Source organism: Aquarana catesbeiana, linkage group LG10, assembly GCF_042186555.1.
Source record: "Aquarana catesbeiana isolate 2022-GZ linkage group LG10, ASM4218655v1, whole genome shotgun sequence".
NCBI classification, from domain to species: domain Eukaryota; kingdom Metazoa; phylum Chordata; class Amphibia; order Anura; family Ranidae; genus Aquarana; species Aquarana catesbeiana.
In genome coordinates, this window is record NC_133333.1 from 104,561,495 (window position 1) to 104,582,886 (window position 21,392).

Sequence of the window (21,392 nt, forward strand, 5' to 3'; positions counted from 1 at the left end):
TGTTCCAGCCTGACCGTGGCACAGGATAACTTGTCCTCTTGTGCGGCGACCCCCCCCTCACTGTGTTCTGGGACCTGTTTGTGTCCCAGAGGACAAGCTGGCCATTCACAAAGCGCCGTGTGACTCACGCATGCACAGTAGGAAACTGGCGTTGAAGCTGCAAGGCTCCACTGCTGGTTTCCCTTAGTTACAATGGCGACACATGCACCCGATCCGATGGAGGGATCGCCCTGGGGGGGTGGGGCGACATCACGGGCTCCTTGGACAGGTAAGTGTCCTATTTAAAAGTCAGCAGCTACAGTGTTTGTAGCTGCTGACTTTTTAAAAAAAAATTGTGGCTGGAACTCCACTTTAATTTGCAGAATATTGCATTTTTGTTCTTGGGTTTAGCTATCATTTAAGGGGAGGCAAGATATATTGTATATATATTTTAACAGCACTTTAAAACAGACAAGCCACATAAACACAGCTGCATATTAAATACATAGCCACACAATCATAGTACATAATACAATAAATTATTTAGGACACAGCTGTAACATTTCTTTATTATTAACCTATTCCCATATGTAGAAAGATAATATAATCAAGACATACATGAATACTGAATAGTGATTTACTTCAATTGCTGCACTGAATTACGTCAGAAGCAACAAGGTTCTCACAACATCTAGCTTCAGAGCCGTCATTTCCTGGCTGCTGTGACTGGGAAAGAAGCTGATCAAACATGATCTGTGCTTGACCACTGGGGTCCAGAGGTGACATCAGACCCTTGATAGACTCCTGATGTCTCCTTAAGAAGGACCTGTCATTTTTACTGTGTTCTCATGTAGAGGACTATTAGTCCCTATTAGTCCATACTATAAAAATGTGATAAAACATATATGACAATTATATAGTTATTAACATATATAATTGTAAGTTATTGTGAGAAAAACAAGGTAGCGATAGCAGCTCTCATCTGTAGGCATCGGGATAGTATCTGAGCAGCGTAGGAGCATTCATTTAATTTTTGTTTTGCATTTCCCATATGCATAGAAGTGTGGGGAACATAATTCGCATGCACATTCTTTCCGCTGCTGAGAACCCAACCTTCCTTACATCATCCCTACTTTCTATGCACTAGCAAGTAAAAAGTTGATAGCTCAGAAGCCTGCACCTTCAAAAACATGTCAGCAATAGCAGCTCCTTGTCAGGGCTGGGCTAAGCCCTTCCTTCTCAAAGCTGGCCGCTCAGCTGTCGGCTAATTGCTAGCTCCTATCTCTCCACAGTGACTCACCTGTGAATGATATCCTGCTCATCGGTCCTACCTACTTAAGCCATCCAGTCCAGATGATCTTTGCCTTCGCCTTGGTTACATCTCTAGAGACGCTCTCCTGTATTCCTGTTAAAGGCTTGCTTGGTGGACATTCCTTCTGGCTCCAGATCCTGCTTGCTATTCTACTACACTCATCTCTGGCTTCCTGATGCTTTGGCTTGTCTGACTATCCATTCTGGTTCCTAAACTCTGGCTATGTTTCGACTACATTCACTCTGTTTACCTTTTTTATTATTATTATAAAAGTGTGATTTAACTGTACTTCTGTCTCAGTCTGATTCATGGTTTGTGACAGTAGGCGAAGGCCATGAATTCAGAAGATGTAGTCAATCCACTTGTTAGTAATATTTTTTCTAGATTGGATGAGCAGGATCACCACATGGATCAGTTTGCCATGGCATTACAAATGCTCCTGAGTTGCATGGCTCACATGGAATATCCCACTGTGGCTGCTCCAGTACTCCAGTGCTCCAGTGCTCCTGTGTTGCATGCCATCCCTGCTGCTGCTCCAGTCTCTGTGCAGGCACCCACCTCGAGTATTACCTCTATAAGAAGTAGCTCCGCTTCCCCAGCGATTTGGGGGCAATCCAGTCCAGTGCAGAGGGTTTTGTGATATGTTTGCTTTCTGAGAGAGCCTTGGCCTGAACAAACCCTCTATGGGAGACACAAAAACCTGTTGTCCTGAGTTACCCTGAGTTTGTGGCTTTGTTTAAAAGGGTATTTGACGTTCCTGAATGCTCCACTTCTGCTGCCAAGTGCCTCATGTCCTCACACGAGAACTGTTGCTGATTACGCCATTGAATTCCGTACTCTGGCAGTCGCTTGGAACAATGAGGCCCTCTCGGATACCATCAAGGATGAGATAGCAGCCCGGGATATACCCACTGAACTGGAGAAGTTGATCACATTTGCCAACCTCATTGACTCCAGACTCAGAGAAAGACTCCCTTTTAAGGAGCGCTTGCGGAAGCCTCCTGTACATTTGTCTCCAAACTTTGCAGTTCCACCCTTGCCTCCCTCACCTCCCATGCCTCCTGGTACAAAGTCGGTCTGTGAAGATTGATCCATGCACTTGGGCTTCACGCGTCTCTCTGCGGATGAGAGAACCCTTAGAAGGAGGGAGAGATTGAGCCTTTATTGTGGCCAGGCAGTTCACTTTTTTGAAGTCTTGTCCTACCTGTCCAAGGAATGCCAGAACCTTGAGGTCCTGTCAGGGACAGACCTTAGGTGGCGTTGTTTCATCCCCAGTTATCCAGAAGGATAAGCCCCTGGTTTCGGTTACCCTTTCTTGGGCTGAGTAGTCCATCGAGATACAGGCTCTAATCGACTCTGGGGCTGCAGGCCTGTGTTAATGATGCTGCCTTTGTATCGAAGCACTCAGTTCCGCTGCAGCTGCGTGACACTTCACTTGCCATTGAGGCTCTTGATGGGAGACCTCTACAGCCTGCCCATGAGACTGTTAAGTTTATCCATGGCCATAGGGGCTCTTCACCATGAGATAATTAAATTCCAAGTTATTTCCTCACCTAAGTTTCTGCTGGTTATTGGTTATCCTTGGTTACAGAGGCACAATCCCTCTTTTGATTGGCTCCATGCTGAGGTTCTTTCCTGGTCACCAAAATGCAGTAAGACATGCTTCCAGAAGGTAGCCAAGGTTCTGTGCATCTCCCCCTGCCGGAGGAATACCTCAATTATAGCGATGTTTTTGACAAAGGTCAAGCCGGTAGTTTGCCTCCACACCAGTTGAATGAATGCACAATTGACCTTCAACCTGGTGCCATGCTCCTTCGTGGCCGGGTTTGTCGGTCTTGGAGGATAAGGCCTTGGAGGGGTATGTTGCAGATGCACTTTATCGAGGTTTCATCCGCAAATCCTTGTCTCCTGCTGGTGCTGGTTTCTTCTTTGTGAAGAAGAAGAGTGGTGAACTGAGACCTTGTATTGATTATAGCGGTCTCAATCGTTTCACGATTAAGAATGTCTACCCGATTCCGTTGATTACGGAGTTATTTGACTGCCTCAAGGGAGCAGCGGTTTTCATGAAGCTTGATTTGAGAGGGGCATACAATCTCGTGATTTGAGAGGGGTGAGGAGTGGAAAACTGTGTTTAATACCAGAACAGGCCATTATGAATACATCATAATGCCTTTTGGCCTTTGTAAAGCCCCAGCAGTTTTCCAGGAATTTATTAACGATGTCCTCCGAGATTTGTTGCAGTTATGTGTAGTGATTTATCTGGACGATATCCTCATATTTTCCAAGTCCCTGGAGAGCCACCATACAGATGTCTGTCGTGTGCTTCAGAAACTAAGAGAGAACAATCTCTATTGTATATTGGAGAAGTGCAAATTCCATTGTGAACAGGTTAAATTCCTGGGTTATGTCATTTCCACTGCTGGTTTTTCTATGGACCCAGAGAAACTTTCAGCAGTCCTACAGTGGCCCCAACCCATGAGTTTACATCCTCTGCAATGTTTTCTTGGCTTTGCCAACTATTATCAGAAGTTTCTACGTAACTTCTTGTCTCTAGTCAAGCCCCTGACTGATATGACCAGAAAGGACGGTAACCCACAGAATTGGTCTCCAAAGTCCATTAACCTCCCTGGCGGTATGATTCTTTCGGATTTTAGGTGCTGAAAGCGGTACAATTATTTTGCATGGAAATTTGGCGTTTTATATTGTAGGTCTGTAAATCTTAACAATAACACACTTAAATCTGTCCAAACCAGAGTCTAGTAGATATCCCGGGTATGATAAAGTTTGAAACACAAAAACATAAATTATAATATAATAAATAAAAATAAATAATTAAAAAAAAATAAAAAAAATAGTAATAAAATAAATTTCCCCACAATTCACTATCGCTCAATTCTGCAAGTGTTCTAATTTACTATCGCTGTTTTCTAGCTGGTCTAAAGCCACTTTTGACGTAAAGGGACACTTTTTGGTTGCTATGGACAATCTCCAGTTTCCAGGCAGAAAGAACAGTGTATATCATGTAAAACTGCATGCAGGGCATGGGCCAAAGCACTGGGGACAAGGGATGTGAAATCATTTCATACAGTACTGTAATCTGTAAGATTACAGTACTGTATGTGTTATGATTTTGACATTTTTTTGAATTTGCCGCCAGGCTCCGCCCCCGTGCGTCGCGCCGCTCGCAGGGAACGGAGCCTGGCACGGAGAGGCTTCGGAGGAGGACGGAGCCCTCGGACACAGCGGGGGAGATCGCAGGATCCCGGGGACAAGGTAAGTAAAGCCGCCCCAGGATCCTGCAATGCGATCCCGAGTGTGGCTCGGGGTTACCGCTAATGGTACTGAATTTTAACCCCGAGCCACACTCGGGAATACCGCCAGGGAGGCTACGGCCTTTGAGAGGCTCAAGGCTGCCTTGTTTCTGCTCCTGTGTTGGCACATCCTGATCCTAAGTTACCTCTTATCCTTATGGTTGATGCTTCTGTTTTCAAAAGATTTTATTAGAAGTATAAAGAAGAATACATATACATTTAAAGCGAAAGATACCATTTCCTTCAGGGTAATAGAAATGTCATGAAAATCCATGTACAAAGTGTACAATCACGTTACAAAATAATAAGAACATTTTATCAGCATTATGATCTCTTGAATTACACTAAGTACTAGAAAGGGGCTATAACCCAGAAGGTTGGATGTGTAATATCAATAAAACAGAAAACAGAAAACAGAAAAAGAAATAAAGAAATTGAAAATAAAAGGTAGAACAAACTTAGCAGTATTAACTCTGGTCAGAAACGGTCAGTCTTGAAGCCTTCGTAGGAACCATGGATTCCATTTGGCATCATTGGTGGGATGGAATCATGTAAGGTATGAAATATTTTCTCACCCAGAAAATTTCAGAACAAAATGGGAATCATCATTCTCACAAAAGAGGCCGTTATGCCACATCATCCATGGACCAAGAAGATTCAATGGACTGACATCCTAATTCCTGATATCTCTTCATTTATTATACTAAGAGATGGTTCTCTATAAAAAACCTATATTTATAACTGAATGTAACTGCATTCTGATAGTCACACACTGTGTGGGATCATGTTACATTCCAGTTATATTTCTTATTACTTCTGATTCATATAGCCTTAGAATATATAAGTGAAATAAGGAAATTCTTGTTCAGTTATATATTATCAGGTAATAACAATAGATTTATTACTTTTTAGGACAAATATGTTCAATAATCCAGAAGTAATGGAAGCTTTTTCTTTCTTTTCTTAAAACAAATATATTATTACCTAACTAGTTCCTAGAATTATGTTTTTGTTTATTCTAATCTGAAGCAATACAACCTCAATTTTATGAGTTAACATATCTAAACAGTTACATATGAATAAAATATGTAATTGTTTACTCTAAAAGGGTTAAAATCCCAAAATAATTCAAACTATCTTCATCAATACCAAAGTTATTAACAGTACCTTTCTAACGGAATTATTTAGCCTAGGGCAAGACTAACCATATACAACCACCCTGGAATAAATAATTTCAACAAAAACTATATTCTGCACTCCAATTAATGAAACATCATTTTGATGTCTTTTGACATAGCACTTCTCTCCTGTAAGCGGAAGATGCGTGTACCCCCATTAGCCCTCCTCATTCTCCCAACCATATTATGTGGGAGTGTGACGAAGGCACTTATTCCCCTGAGAGAGATATTTATTCTCTTTCACGGGTAAATTGTGATTACTTGCAAAAAATAATTTATACAATGTATCATCTAATCTCATATGTTTTTTGTTTACTCTTTACTCCAGAATTCACTGGTTTCTTTTCTATCTATTCATCTCTTCAGTCCACACAGGTTGATCTGCGCAGTCAGCTCTGCATAACAAAAAGTAAGTCAAAATTATTTGATCTATTGCCATGGCACCACCGAATATACTTTCCCTGAATGTTCAGGGAATAAATGTCCCTCAAAAAAGGACCAAAGCCTTCCGTACTTTCCATAACAAGAAGGCTCACATAGTATGCCTCCAAGAAACACACTTCACCAAAGATTCTACTCCAAAATATATTTCTCCTTTTTATCAACAAATTTACACGGCTTCTGCCTGTACCAAGCAAAGGGGAACTCTAATTGCATTTCACCGATCCACACCATTCACCTTATCATCAGAAATTAAAGACCCAGAAGGTAGATACCTGATACTCATGGGTTATATAATGGATACAGCAATCACGGTGATTTCCTACTACGCTCCTAACAAACAACCTACACCATTCCTCTCACATATATTACAAGTGATTAATACACACAAAATAGGAACAGTGATAATGTGTGGGGATTCGAACCAGGTCCTCCTCCCATTTCTAGATAAATCACCTTTTACACCATCCAAAATAACCCCTAGATTACCTTTTTCTCAACTTCTTTCCAAATACAATCTGGTAGATTCATGGAGAGAAAGTAACCCAATGAAAAAGAAATTCACTTATTTCTCGCACCCTCATCAAACCTTCACCAGAATAGATCATATTTTTCTAACAATAGGAATGATACCAGAAATTATTGCATCAGATATAATTCCGATTCCGTGGTCTGACCATAATGCAGTATACACTACTATAGCCTCAGCCATACCAAAAGCGCATGACCCAACGTGGTACTTACCGGACATAATGCTCAAACACCCACTACATCAGATGGCCATTGAACAAGCTTTAAAGGAATACATATCAATTAATAATACAACAGACATCTCCCCAATAACACTGTGGGAAGCTCATAAGCCTGTCTTGCGTGGTACAATACAAAGACAAATGGCACTATTTAAACGGGAACGGAAAAATCTAGCAAAAAAACTAGAACTCAATTTTAATGCAGCCTACATATCATTTCAAGATAATCCATCTCAGAGTACAAAATCTCATCTGGAAAAATCTAGATTGGAATACGATCTATTTCTCACTGAGTCAGTTGATAAATCCCTCAAACGCTCCAAACACAATTTCTACATGAATACAAACAAATAAGGTACATATTTGGCTCGGGCATTAAATTCAACTAACAAATCTTTCAAACCAATATGTTTGAAATTATCAAAAAATGTTTACACTTGTAATCCAGTTAAAATAGTCCATAAATTTCACTCACATCTCGCAACTTTATACAAGACAAACAATGAATTTAATCCTACAGAGGCTGAATCCTTCTTCTCAAAAATAACCTTACCTGAGTTATCTCAGAATCAAAAAAGCAGTTTGGATGAGCCTATAACTATAGATGAAGTTGCTAACTCTATAAAAGACCTAAAACTTAACAAAAGACCAGGCCCAGACGGCTACTCGGCTTTATACTATAAAACATTCTCAGAAATACTCTCTCCCATTCTCACTGAAACTTTTAACAAACTTCTAGATGGACATTCTTTTCGTCAAGAAACACTAATGGCAATTGTTTGTATGATCCCAAAACCCCTTTCTGATGATACTTCCTGTGTGAATTATCGGCCTATCTCTCTGTTAAACCTCGATATTAAATTATTAGCAAAAATAATAGCAAAACGCCTCAATAGCATTATAGGAAAATTAATACATAGAGATCAAGTAGGCTTCATGCCAAATAGACAGGCAGGCGATAATATACGCAGGGCAGTGTTATTGGCACATATTGCTAAAAAACGGAAAATCCCTTTATGTTTTCTATCTCTCGATATTAAGAGGGCATTTGACACAGTATCCTGGCAATATATGCAATATTCATTGCAAAAATGGGGTTTTGGACCCCACTTTTTAACATGGATCAAAGCATTATATAATAAACCCAAAGCCTATATAAAATATGCTGGATACAAATCTGAAGCCTTTAATATCGAAAGAGGTACCCGACAGGGTTGCCCATTATCTCCCTTATTATTTGCCCTTATACTCGAACCCATGGCCCAATACATCAGAACAAACCAAACTATAACTGGCATTGAAGTAGGAGGTATTACACACAAATTATGTATATTTGCAGACGATATATTACTTTTTCTATCATCACCACAGGTCTCTGGTCCTAACTTAATACCAGCTCTTGATGGATTTGCAGCCCTATCCGGCCTTATGATTAATCCTAAGAAATACCTAGTGCTTAATATTTCACTCACAAACATGGAATTGATCCCGGCTAGGGCTGCACTCCCATTCACATGGGCAGAAAAATCAATCCCATATCTTGGAATTCATTTAACAGCATCTCATTCTGACTTATTCTCAACCAATTATCCTCCTGTATTAAGACAGATCACAAATCTAATAAAACAATGGTCACAACTTCCTTTATCCTGGATAGGGAAGATTAATGCAATCAAAATGACTATTCTACCCAAATTGCTTTATCTATTCAGAGTCCTCCCTATTCCAATTCCTTCCTATTTTTTGAGAATAGTACAAAAAAGAGCAACTTCGTTTATATGGGGCTCTTCTAAACCACGTATACCTATACACACACTACATCTTCCCAAAAATAAAGGAGGCCTGGGATACCCTAATTTTACTAACTACTACAGAGCAGCACATTTGGCCAGTCTGTCCAAATACCATGCAAAACAGGAAATCCCATTATGGGTATTTATAGAGGCTTCAGAAAATGACCCTCTATTAATATCAAATTTATTATGGCTTGATCCTAAAGACCGCTTTAAAATTCATAATCCCATAACTAAACACTTCTTATCTCTCTGGGATAAACTAAAAACCAAATATCAGTTACAATCTCCACACAATCCTCTCCTTTCTTTTATCAGAAATCCGGCCTTTTATCCGGCATGGATCTACCCAAATTCTTTTAAAGCTTGGACAACATCAGGCATTCAGACACTAAATGACTTCATAGCATCTAAATCATTCCTTTCATTCCCATCGCTTAGAGAAAAATATGATCTACCAAACTCTGAGATATTTAGATATCTGCAAATCAAAAATTTCTATACACCATTCCTAAAGGGGGATACACCATTATCCCAATTATCCATTTTTGAATCAATCTGTACAAAAGATCCATTTGCTAAAGGTACAATTTCATCACTTTATAATCAATTATATGAAGTAGCAAATCTTAATAGACCCTCTTACGTTCAGAGGTGGGAGGAGGATCTGGGACGAACTTTAGAAGACACGGACTGGTCCAACATATGGCTCACATCTAAGTCATCTTCACCCAACATCTTAGCACTGGAGACAAATTATAAAGTCCTAACTCGCTGGTACCTTGTACCCGCTAGAGTGGCAAAATATTCACCTAATACCTCAGCTCTTTGTTTTCGAGGATGCCCAGAAATAGGCACATATTTACACATATGGTGGACGTGCCCAGTAATCCAAACCTTCTGGAAGGAAGTCTTCATGATTGCATCTAAAATATTTAAAAAAATAATACAACCAGATCCATATTTAACTTTACTTAATCTAAAACCGGAATGGTTAACACTCTCTCAATTCAAACTTATGATCCAACTAATAACGGCTGCAAAACAAACAGTGGCCAAGGCATGGAAATCTCCTACATTGGTACTAGCAGAAACAATTCACAGAATGAATAATACAATGTCCCATGCTAAGATGGTAGCCATCGATCAAAATCAAATTCCAAAATTTGAAAAACTTTGGCATCCTTGGATAAAACAACAGTTCCTGTCAAACTTCAATGACTCTGTCCTGTTGCCATGGTAACAGATTAAATGACTTACAGAGACACCCATTCTAAGGCTTCAAAGAGAACTAAAAAGAATAATAAACTGACGAGCGGGACAACCTTGTGGACCATACCTCTACCTTTCAACCCTTTTTCTTCTTTCTCTTTCCTTTTCTCCACCTTACGATTAAAGCTCATTATCAGAATTTATTAGACCTATATACACTCTACTTGTAAACAATATGTATAGTAGGTATAAATCATTTAAATACCTACAAAAGTAATGAAGGAAATGATATATATCTTTAATTTAGTTTTACGTGAACCCAATGTTTAATATTTGAAATTTCATGATATTTAACTATATAAACCCTACTGTAAAACAATGAGCTTACTTTATAGATCCTTGTAAACTTACTTTATGTATCTTTATAACATTGTATACTCAATAAACTTCTTTTGACAAGAAATATTTTCTCAGTTATCATCATACTATCAACACGTGAGATAATTTGTGCGAATGGGATCTCAGAGGATTTCCAATGAAGAGCAGTGCACCAGATCATAGCTACACAGATGGAGTGAATTAACCTCAGCAGGGGTTTTGTAATTTCAGGGATATCTTGAAAGAAAATGCAATGGAGAAAGGTGAGGTTGATGTGATGTCCTGCTATTTTATCCACCAGTTTTAGTACCTTCTTCCAGGTAGGTTGAAGTTTCTCACATTCCCAGAATATGTGAATGTAAGAACCCGAATGTGTGCAACCCCTGAAACACCTGGGAGAAGTTTGCGGGTATATCGTGTAAATACGGGTTGGGGTATAGTACCATCTTGTCATAAGTTTTATGGCTGTCTCCCTAATAGTTAGGGACTTAGAGCATTTGCGTATGTTTAACCAACCCCTATCCCAATCAATATCGTTATGGTCTAGATTTAGTTCTTGATCCCATTGAGATTTATACTTCAGGGCCGGAATATCTTCAACTGATTCTAATAATTTATAGATTTGTGAAATAAGGCCTCTTTGACGAGGAGCCGAATGGCACATATCCTCATATGATGTCGTATTTCCTGCTGAGGGGGTGGGGTAATGTTGTTGAAAAAAATGTCGTATTTGGAGGAAACGATAGAATTCTCTATCTGGACTATGAAAACGGGCCTTAAGTATCGAAAATGTAGTAAACTTGGAGTCAACCAGAAAATCTCCCAGTGTGCTCAGGTTATGTTGAGTCCACTCCTGGAATGACTCCGGGTGATCATAGGCCGGGGGAAATCTAGGATCACCTAGAAAGGAGGCTCCCCGAGGGGTATGAGAAATAAGGTTGAATCTTTTCTTACATGAGTTCCAGAGTTTCCAACCCAGTGATACAATCTGGTTTTTGGTAGAGATTTCTGGGAGGGAGGGGATGGAGGACCACATTATCCCAGGAAGAAATAGGGGAGCAATAGAGTCTTGTTCAAATTTGACCCATGGGACCTTGGAGTCTCTGATGTTCCACTGGGCTTGTTGTGCATATCTACAGGCTATATAGTATAGCCAAATACGAGGGACCCCCAGACCTCCTCTCTTAGGAGAACGGTAAAGAGTTTCCCTAGCGAATCTAGAGGGTTTGTCTTGCCAAATAAATTTATTAAGTTGTGCTTGAAGGGTTAGCAAGTAGGCTTTAGATATTCTAATTGGAAGGGATCGAAAGAGGTAGAGTAACCGGGGGAGGATCACCATTTTGAAGGCTGTAATTCTACCTAGAAAGGAGATGTGAAGTTGAGACCATATTTTCAGGGTTTTTTTCAATTTAGAGATCATAGGAGGGTAGTTAGTTTCAAAAAGTTTGCAGAAGTTTCCTGTCAGGCCAATGCCCAAATAAGATAGGTGGGTTTCAGCCCATACAAAATGAAAGGCACCCTTAAGTTGTTGGAGCTCTCTTGGAGAAAACCCCACCGGGAGAGCAACTGATTTTGAAACATTGACCTTGAGGCCGGAGACTCCCGCAAAGTTTGACAGGGTCTGTAGGAGATTAGGCAGGGAAATATGGGGGTTAGTTAAGAACATGAGGACATCATCCGCATACATACAAAATTTGTAGGACGAGGCACCCTTGGTGTAACCTGATATATCTTGGTTATTGAGTATTGCAATAGCTAGGGGTTCTAGGGCGAGGGCAAAAATTAGAGGAGAGAGTGGGCACCCCTGCCTAGTGCCCCACCCTACAGAAAAAAAATCAGAATAACTGCCCGGGATCTTAATACGAGTTTTGGGGTTTACGTAAAGGGCACGAAACGCATGTAGAAATTCATCACAGAAGCCCATACGCTGCAGAAGGATAGAAAGATAGCTCCAGGAGACGCTATCAAACGCCTTGTGTATGTCTAGGCTGAGCATAAAAAGTTTTCTGGAAGACAGATTAGCATCCTGTATTATGTTGGTGGCTAACCGAATATTATCAGTTATGAATCTGTGGAGTATAAACCCTGATTGGAAGGGAAATATCAGGGAGGAAATAATGGATGTCAGTCTGTCCGCCAGAATTCTACTAAAGATTTTTAAGTCATTATTCATGACCGAAATTGGTCTATAATTTTGGGGGAGTAAGTGACTTTTGTTAGGTTTAGGGTTTAAGGACATATTTGCCAGCAGCATTTCATCCGGGAATCTACCCCCTTGTAGGACCCAATTAAATAATTGTACTAAGTTGGTGGAAAGAAGGTTGGCGAATTTCTTATAGTATATGGCAGAAAAGCCATCAGGGCCAGGGGCTGAGCCTATCTTCAAGGATTTGATCACCTTAAGAACTTCCGAGGATGTGATAGGAGCATTGAGTTTCTCTATTTGTGTAGGAGAAAGGGAGGGAATAGGAATGTTTTGGAGCCAAGTGTCTTCTGCAAGAGTGGGTGGCGTTTGGACCGGTGCTAAGAGGGAGCAGTAGAAGTGTTCGAAAATTCTAAGCACCTCTTTGGGGTTGGAGGTGGATAGACCCGTCTCTGAGGCCAGTTTGTATACATGTGTGGGGCGTGAAGACTGGTTGAGCTTTCTGGCAAAGAGGGTTGAGGCGGTATTGTTATGCAGTAAAAATTTGGCTTTGGACCATCTAAGGGCTTTTTCGGTCTTGGAGGATAGGAGAGAGTCTAATTCTAGACGCTTTTGTTCTATGATTTTTCTGGTGGACTCCAAGCACAATGTGTTGGTGTTTTTATATAAGCGATCCAATTCTGTCGTAGGGTCAAGGATTTTTTGTCTATGCATTTTATTATGGGATGAGGCGATACTGATTAGTTTGCCCCTTACAACTGCTTTATGGGCGGTCCATACAATAGAAGGTGGGGTTTCTGGAAGAGCATTAAATGAGAAGTACTCCTCAATTGACTTAGCTGTCTCGGATTCTGTCACTAGGTCTGAGAGCAAGGCCTCATTCAGTCTCCAAGTGTGTGGGGTGGGAGCAAGTCCAATAAAATTCATTGTAAAGGAAGTTACATGGTGATCCGACCAAACACAAGGGTGGATCGTGGCGCCAGAGGAATTAGCTAATATGATGGGGGTGGTGTAAATATAGTCCAACCTGGCATAACTTTTATGGGGGTGCGAGTAAAAGGTGAATTCTTTAAGCCCCATGTTGTGCGTTCTCCAGGTATCCATTAGCTGGTGGTCGACCAGGCCTTGTGTTAGAGACCTGGGGAAAGCCTTAGAGGCGATTGTGGAGGAGGATCTATCCAGTGCTGGGTTAGCCACTAAGTTGAAATCACCCCCTATTATCATGTGGGGCGAGTTCAAGGAGACCAATCTATCAAAAAAAGACTTAAAGAAGGATGCAGGTGCGTCATTAGGGGCGTATACACTAGCTATTGTTATTTCTTTATTGTGAATTATCCCTTTGATAATGACGAACCTGCTATCCTTGTCTCTATAGCACTGCTTTACCTCCATTGAGAGGGAGGCATGTAATAAAATGGCGGCACCTCTGCTTTTGGTTGAATGAAGGGAGTAAAATGATTGAGGGAAATTCCTATGAAGGAATTTTGGATGTGAAGAATGTGAGAAGTGGGTCTCCTGCAGTAGGAGGATCTTGGCGCCCATGTGACTATATAGATCAAAGGCCTTGTGTCTCTTTATGGGGGAATTGAATCCCTTCACATTATGGGATATACAGGTGATGACCATGATATGTCATAGTTGAGCTATCATAACAGAAAAGGTGCAAAATAGCCCCTGTATGGAAAGTAACCTGAATTTGTGAACTTGAGCATACTAAACCAAGCAGGGGTTCCACCATTATCTTAATCACCAGGTCGTAAATCTCATATATACTTAACCAATAAAAGAGATCATGAATCATAGACATACAAATCTCACATATAAAATATAGAAAGGACCAATATTTTAGGCTGTGAACTGACTGACCAAATATAAAAACTTCATAAACATGTATAACCAAAAAAAGAAAAAAGAAAAATACTGTGCTGGAAAAGGACATAAAGTCCCACGTCCAAACTGGATCAGGTAGAGTAAAAATTATAACAAAACTTTACCTGATAAGAAAAAAAGAGTTCACAAGCGAGACAACTAGGTCTCGTACCCAGCAGAACTGCAATTTCCAACTAGTGGGATTGCAGAACGTGAAACCTGTAGGGCTAACAGAAAAGGAAAAAGAAAACTCAAATAATAATAAAAAAAAGGGAGATGCAGCGCCCGAGGTAACAGAAAAAATGTTTGCTGGGTGGGGAGAACATATCACGGCTCCGAGGGACGGTCACCTTTAGTAGGGTGAGAGAAAATATGGTGTAGAGCGTCTCAAGGGATAATTGAGTGATAATCTGCGAAAACTTTCAGCTTGGTAGTTCTGCGAGGCCCTCTCCAATTTCGTAGCGGATCCTCCTTCTGTCTCTCCTGGGTGGTGGGGTTTGCCAAATGGGAGCTGGACAGGGTGTCGATGGAGGGCGACGTATCGCAGCAGCATCCAGGAGGCCAAGCTTCACCAGGATTTCTTGACCCTCTTGTAGGGAAGAAGCTGAAAAGGTGGTACCATTATGGGGAACCAGCAATTTGAACGGAAATCCCCATCTGTATCGGATATGAGCAGATTGGAGCGCAGTGGTGACTTCCTTCAGGCCTCTACGCCTGTCCAAGGTAGCTGGGGAGATATCCGGGTAAATCTGGATGGGGTGGTTATCCAGGGTAATCCGTTGATTATTCCGGGCAGCCCTCAAAATTTCCTCTTTGGTGAGAAAGTCCTTCATGCAGAGGACCACATCCCGGGGGGGCTTGTCATCAGGTGGTGTTGGACGGAGAGCACTGTGAATACGGTCACACTTGAAGGCTGCAGATTCATAATCTGGAAGAAGTGATTTGAATAAACGAATCACTGCTGGGATTAAGTCTGTCTCTGACTCTGGGATACCTCTTAGTCATAAATTATTGCACCTATTTCTATTGTCGAGATCTTCGACTTGGGCTTGAATCGCAGTTAGGGCTAAGGCTAGAGATTCATGTTCACGACTGAGGTCGTTATAGGCCAAGGCAAGCTCATCATGTTTGGTTTCAAGGAGCTTAGTACGTGAGCCTAGAGCTGCTATTTCCTGTGACAGGGTATGGGAGGTTTTATGCAGCTCCGTTTGGAATTTGGTCACAAGTCTGGTGTACATAGCCTCCAGACTGCCATCCAAGTCTGCCTTAGAGAGGGTGGTGTGGTACTCACTCGTGCTGTTCTTGTTTGGAGAAGGACTCGACTGTGACAGAGGAGCTGGAGCTGGAGAATCCCCTCTCCCCGCCGCGCCATCTTGGAAAATGCTGTAACGTTCCCGCGTGCGGAGGAGATAGTGGGTTAAAGTGTTCTGAGAGGAGCCCTGAGATTTTCTTCTCTTCGACGGCATGCACCAAGCATATGTGGCTTGAGGGGTGCAAAAGTTAGCGTGCTTTGAGCTGTTTATGGCCCTCAGGAAGCCTATAGAGTCCCGGGTGGAGCGGAGCTACAGTGTCAGGCGTCCATCTTCCTCCACGCTGCGCATGCGCCCCCCATGGTTGATGCTTCTGAGACTGGAGCCCTTCTGTCTCAACGTCCTACCTCTGAGAGCACTATGCATCCTTGTGGCTACTTTTCCAAGAAATTGGCACCTGCGGAGTGCAATTATGAGATTGGTGACAGAGAGCTGTTAGCATTTTGTGTCCCAGTTCTGGTGATTTTTTTGTGCACAGTCGGGAATTCAGCTTGCTTTCTCCTCTGCTTATCACCTGCAGTCTAATGGGGCAGCAGAAAGAGCTAATCAGTCCTTGGAGCAATTCCTACGTTACTATATTTCTGACCATCATAACAGCTGGTCAGACCTTTTACTGTGGGCAGAGTTTGCTCACAATAGTGCCTTGAATTCTGCTTCCCAATTGTCCCCATGTATGGCGAACTATGGTTTCCAACGTTCCATGTTGCCTGACTCATTTGTTCTGTGGAGTATTCCTGCATTAGAGGAGCATCTCTGTGGTCTTCGTTCCACTTGGGCACAAGTCCAGGAGGCTTTGCGACATGCTAATGATAGGTACAGACTCCATGCTGATCGCAGACACCTGCCTGCGCCTTCCTACCAGGTTTGGGAAAAGGTCTGGCTGTCATCTCGCAACCATTGACTTCGTGTTCTCTCTCTGAAGTTTGCACCTTGGTTTATTGGGCATTTCTGTATTCTTTGCAAGATTAACCCAGTGGCTCATTAGACCTTCCTTCTAATATGCGTATCTCAAATGTATTTCATGTCTCCTTATTAAAACCTTTGGTCTGCAACCGCTTTACCACTTCGGTGCCTCGTCCTCACCCTGTACAGGTTGAGAACCATGAGGAGTATGAAGTACAGTCCATTGTTGACTCCTGTAGGTTCCATGGGTGCATACAGTACCTGGTGCATTGAAAAGGGTACGGTCCGGAGGAACGCTCTTGAGTCTCGTCCTCGAACGTACATGCCCCTGTCCTCCTCTGTGATTTCCATAGATGTTTTCCCCTCAAGCCTGGTGGTCCTCCGATGGGGAGGGGTCATTGAGGAGCGGGTGCTTTCAGGTAAATAAAAGTAAATTGTAACTTTTGTTTACATACTACATTGTATATTCTACAACAGTCATGAATTGGCATAGCACATCTGAGAATACTGATTAGTCTCATTAGAATACAACAACTCTTTAATTTGTCTATAAATCTCCATATATAGCACATGGAAACAAACACTGCACCAATAAATAACACTGACATTACAAGAGAATTTTTAGAAGACTTGTAAGGTGGCATTTGGCTTTTAATTTGCAATACCATATCTTATTTAGAGCTAAAAAAAATACTCTTTTGCAAAGTATTTGCTTGTATGCCTGTGTGTATAAAAGTGGAAATAAAGTTGCGCTACTTATATCTAGAAAAGCTGCTAGCATTAACAATAAGACTAATTGTATAAAAAGTAAAAAATAGAAAAAATGCAGTGATACAAAGTGCATAGGAACCTGAATAGGTATCCAGAAATTAGTGCTTAATATAAAATATTAATTGGTGAAATAAATTAATGAACATTTTATACCAATGTGCACACTGAAAATGCTATGTGCATAAATATATATATATATATATATATATATAATATATATATATATATATATATATATATATATATAAAAAAAATCCTGTAAACAAACACAAAATCATGCAATATTATAGACGTACATGAATAGTCCAAACATAAAAGGTATATGGAATGGTTTGCACATCCAACCTACTGTGGAGCAAGATAACCAAAGTAACCATTCATGAGTCCCTGAAATAGTTCATGTGTAACATGTTCAATCCCATAGATGTAATCACAGGGCGTTGGAAATCCTAAATTGCAATATTGGAGCCGGGATGTGAAGGGAATTATTTATACACAGCACCTGAGGATGTGCATCCAACACCAGGGAAGGGGGGTGAATACTCTTACCCCAAACCGTGTATGCATATGCCAGTGGTGGTGGGTCAAACAGGCATAAACGATCCTCACGAGCTCACACTCCAGCTGGAACCCCTGTAGAAGGATTGGTACACGTCTACACTTGCATCCAAAGAGTCGTCTACACTTGCATCCAAAAATCAATAAAAATTAAGCGTGGTGTATAGAGCCTGCTCGGCTCTATACACCACGCTTACTTTGTATCGATTTTGTGGTCACTTTATGTACACATCTGATGTGATGCTTGTACGATTTTATATTTTTTTTATTTAAATGCATTTTTAAACCTGTGATCCATCTGCACTATGTGGAACCTCATCATCATGCCCTAAATCTCTGTGTCATTGGATGCAAGTGTAGATGTACACCAATCCTTCTACAGGAGTTCCAGCTGGAGTGTGTGCCAGCGAGGATCGTTTCTGCTTGTTTGACCCACCGCCGCTGGCGTGTGCGTCCACGATATTATATATATATATATATATATATATATATACTTATGCACGTAGCATCTTCAGTGTGCACATTGGTATAAAATGTTCATTCATTTATTTCACCAATTAATATTTTATATTGAGCACTCATGCCAGTGTATATGCAGCTGATTACAATGGCAAAGAAAGAATTGAGGGACTTTTCACTCCATACTCGACAAAAAAAACTCACAGCAATGAATCAAAAATCTATGTGCATTGATGTACATTTAGCCAACATTTCATGCTCATTATACTGTGATAAATTGTGTTTTATGTGTGTTGGCATGCATTTTCATGGCATGTCATCCAATGGGCCAGTAGGGTCAAAATACTTGTAAGATGGAGTAATCACCGCTCCAGGAAAAAGTCCAAACAGACCAAAATAATTCCTTCTTGATTCAGAGGTTAAAGGTGCTGGCTATTACTAGTAGCAGTAGATGGGAATGAATTCTGGACAGCCGCACTCATAGATTAGCCTTGTTTATTAAGAAGATGCACATCAATTACAGGGTAACAGCAGACAGGAATAGAGCTGACGTTTCGCACTAACGTTAGTGCTTACTCATAGCTAGGGTCAAAATACGTACAGCAATTTATTTTTGATATCTTTACTTTCAGTTGCACTGCATTACTTTGTATTTCCTTTACATTATGTGCGTTGCATTAAAATGCAGGCAGGTTTAATTTTAATGTAACACACTTCAACACACATGTACACTAGATTTTGGTGTGAACAAGACACATAAAAACCTATTGCTTTCTCTGTGCTCATGCAGTGGCCTGTGTTGATCTGGTGGGTGTGGAAAAATGCAGGTCACTGCAAATAGTGGGCATTAGCAAGCAAAAAAAAACTTAGGAAAAAAATGAGAAAGACCCATTTGGGTTTCTAGGATTTAGAGGAATATAACTTAAAGTGTTTGTAAGCCCTCATAATAAACTCCATTCTTGTTTTTTGGTTTGCTGAATGTACACTTGAAAGTCTTTTGTTTTATCTGTTGTTGTTATATTTGTAATAGCAAAAAAATACCTGTTGATCCTTCAAGAAATTGTGTGGGCTGATCATCAGGGAGACTGCTGTAAAACTCTTCACAAGATGGTATCGGACTCCAACTACAGTGCATACATTTTCCCTATGGTGTCTCCCCTGTGTTTTAGAGGATGTCAGACCTCAGGCTCATTTTTCCATTCATTCTGGGAGTGTCCACATGTTGTCCCAATTTGGAGTAAGCTTACCTCCTTTGCCTCCAAAATCACAGGGGTTCAGTTTTCCCTTAATCCAACTCAGTGTCTATTGTTTTCTCCCATTCATTGAGTGGTTGCTGCACATTGGAGAACTTCCTTGGTTCCACTACATCAAGTTAAACTCAGAGTGTAATCCATTAACAGAGTAGAAAATCTTTTTCCACACCTTGCATCACACTATGTCTTATTAGGTATGAAAATGGTAACTTTGGTTTGATAATTGCAACACTTTTGAATAAACCACCACGGTGATCAACATTATATTTCTCTTACTATATCAAAGTTGATGTCCTTTTTCCACCTACTCACGAAAGAATTGTATTATCAGCATTACATTTGCAATTGTACCTGTTAATTGCAATTTTATAGTGATGACAACTGCACTAAAAGTGTACAAATCCTTTAAATTAAAGGATTTGTTCTGAAATACATGGTTCCCAGACTAAAGTCATTCATGTACTTATACATCTTATATTGCATTTAAAGTATTCTAAAGCATCTTACAAAATCTGTTTTCTTTCTTGAAAAGCACACAAATCAAAGAGACATATCTGCATTGTCATGCTCTAATTTTAGATTTAATTATTGTCCATGGTTACACTGAAAATGTATCTATATTCAATTTATAATCTGCAATATTTTGGGTGTACTTTAAGAGTATAACCATGTATCATTTCTATTTTGCTCCAATAATAGGCAGCTCAACCTTTAACAAATCGAACTACACAAACCAATTAATTCTACATTACTTTATAATTGGCACTGCAGCTAAAAGGTCCTATACCATTTGGTGGTAAAACCCTTCAGTTTTAGTTAATACCTTAGAAATAACATTTCAAGGCTTCTTGAAATTACCTTTAGCATTTTACTGGAATGTCCCGGTTAACTGAAGATCACTCTTTGATGTCTTAAAATGTTAATCCCCAGACATCTGAGTCCAAAATGAGGCTGTGAGTGTTCATTTCACAAAAATCAATACTTATCTTTTCTTTCTTATGGTCTCTTTCCACATAATGAATTGTGTCAGGGAGCAGAGGTGATGGCTGATGAGGGACTGAGCCTTGGTGAAAAAGCTAGCAATTTTAGTATCATTCTTTACTTAGAATGCCAGTTGTCAGGCCTGAGACACTGTCTCAGTCAAAGAAGACATCTGAGATTTGGAATTTTTATATTCTGATTTCACAACTGAAACCCCTGAAAAGGTTGGGGAGTGAGTGGGGATCCAGTCACTGTAACAGCTCTTCTAACAGGTGAAACTGATCTAATTGACACAGAATGAAAATAGGCCCTTCCGCACAGAAGTCCCTTGCCGAAGCCAAATCAGACACGGCAAGTCCGTAAAAAAAGGGATTTTTGTGATATTTTGCTATAAGTGGACAATGTGCGAATTGTGTAAAATAAGATAAAGTACAGTAAAATTGACCAATCTTTCATAAGGCGAAAGAAAGTGACTCCGAGAAAAAAAAAAATCCTAAAGTTATTATTGCTTCTGTAATGTACATAATCCAAGCAAGCTTAGTTAGATTCATGTTATATGCCTGCTTGGTTCCTGTTGAGCAGGTTACCAATCTTACAATTTATATACCAGTCGATAGAGGTTGTTTTATTATATATTTCACATATGGACAATTCCCTGTAATTTTTTTGTAAATTGCATTGATTTAAAGATTAAGAATCAATGGTTAAGTGCTCAGTCAATTATTTTGTACTTACTGAATCCTTGGTTACCTGTCCCCAAAGAAAGATACAACTAAGCTGTATTTGAAC